The 2106-nt window shown below is 37.8% G+C and overlaps 1 pseudogene; it reads right to left on the reverse strand.

Annotated features, from left to right (window-relative positions):
• Nucleotides 1-363: 363 nt before the first annotated feature.
• On the reverse strand, nucleotides 364-1070 carry LOC110578787 (annotated as a pseudogene).
• Between the last annotated feature and the right edge of the window lie 1036 nt (nucleotides 1071-2106).

Below are 2106 nucleotides of genomic sequence, written 5' to 3' on the forward strand. Positions count from 1 at the left end.
TTAGTATAGTAGATTTACATTGTTTAATGTTTAAATATTGAACAAGCCTTGCATTTCTAGGATAAATTCTGCTTGTTCATGATATATCATATAGATATATATATACATATATATATGAATTTCTGGATTTGATTTTCTAATCTCTTATCAAACATTTCTGCATTTATGTTCCTGAGGGATATTAGTCTGTAGTTCTCATCCTTTGTGAGACCTTTGGCTTTGGAATCAGATTAAAACTGGCTTTCATAAAATGAATTAGGAAGTGTTTCCTTTCCTTCTGTTTTTCTGAAAGAGTTTGTATAGGATTGGTATAATGTCTTCCTTAAATGTTTGATAGGATTCAACTGTGAAATTAGCTGGATTTTATTTGTAAAATTGCTGGAGGTTTTTTTTTAACAGGAAGTAGGATTTATTGGTGGGCATGAATAAGGAGGGGGCAATGCTGAGGTTCTCATGAGTGCAGACCCCACCATTTGTCCAGGAGGCCACAATTAAGGATGCCATGTAGATGGCCCACAAGCCATCTGGGATGAGCTGCTTTTCAGCCACCATGTCTTCAAATTCCTCCACATTAAACTTAGTAAGGTTGGATCTTGGTAATATGGATCTTCAGGCAGCCAGGGAACTTGAACTTGGCCCTGTGTAGGCCCCCAGTCACATGCTCTTTGTTGTGCAGCTTGGTACAGATGGACATGATGACTTGGCCGGTGTGGAATCTGGCCACTGTGCCCTGGGGCTTTACAAAGTCACCCCACATAGCATACCTGTTGGGAGCAAGTCAGCCCCAGCACAGGACAGCATCTTGTTGATACGGATGACGTGGAAGGGGTGGAGCCACGCTCAGATGAGAAAACCATCTTTTCTACAGCTTTTCACCACGTACTTATTGGCACAAATACCGGCAGCCTTCAGCGTTTAGAGGAAAGCTGCTCATATTCATTTGATACCACGTGACCACATAGTGGGCATTCATCCACTTTTGTTGTCTTCCACCCCAGATCAAAGATGCGGATCTTGGCATCAGGGACACCTCTGCAGAAGCGAGAGTTTGGATATGGCTTTTTCTTACAATAGTGTTAACACCGGGTCGGGGAGGGAGGGGGGTGGCCCCGGGCGACACCAGGATCTTCAGTGGCGTGCCAAGGAGAAAAGCTATTTGTGAAATTGTTTTTTAATTATAAAGTCAATTTTTAAATTGAGATGTCAGGGTTCATGTTTGCTATTTCTTCTTGTGTCAGTTTTGGTCATTTGTGTCTTTCAAGGAATTTATCCATTTCATCTAGGTTGTCAAATTCACTGGCATGAAGTCCATAAAATTTCCTTCTTATCTTTTTAATGGCTGGAGGTTCTGCAGTGGTTCCCTTGCTTTTATTCCTAATATTGCTAATCTGTCTGCTTTCTTTTTCCCTAATGAGTCCAGCTGGAGATTTATCTGTTACATTAATCTTTCCAAACATTAGCTTTTAGATTGAAGAGTTTTAGCTATTGTTTTTCTGTTTTCTATTTTAGTGATACCAGTGCTTACCTTTATTATTTCTTTCTTTTTAGCTCGTTCTGGGTTAAATTTATTCCCCTCATGGTAGAAGCTTACTTTGATCATTTATTTGAGACTTTTTTTCCTAATACAAGCATTTAATGCCATCAGTTTTTTCTCTATGTTCTGCGTTAGCTCTATAAGTTTCTTCATTTCTCTTGTGATATTTTTCTTTGATCCAGTTCCTTAGAAGTGAGTCATTTAATTTCCAGGATATTTTGGGTTTTCTTAGTTGTCTTATTTTAATATTTCTAATTTAATTCTACTGTGTTAAGAGAACCTAATTGGTATGATTTAAATCTATTTAAATTCACTAGGGCTTGTTTTATGGGTCAGAAAATAGTCTATCTTAGTGAATCTCTAGCTGCATTTTAAAAGAATGTGAAATATTTATTCTGCCAGTGGTAGTGGAGTATACCGTAAGTATCACTTAAATCAAAGTGATTGATAACGTTGTTCGGATATTCTACATCTCTGATGACTTCGTCTAATTTTATCAGTTGCTAAGAGATAGCTGTTAAATTCTCCAACTGATGTAGAATTGACTGCTTCTCTTGATTTTGTCATATTTC

This window comes from Neomonachus schauinslandi, chromosome 4, assembly GCF_002201575.2.
Source record: "Neomonachus schauinslandi chromosome 4, ASM220157v2, whole genome shotgun sequence".
Classification (NCBI taxonomy): Eukaryota; Metazoa; Chordata; class Mammalia; order Carnivora; family Phocidae; genus Neomonachus; species Neomonachus schauinslandi.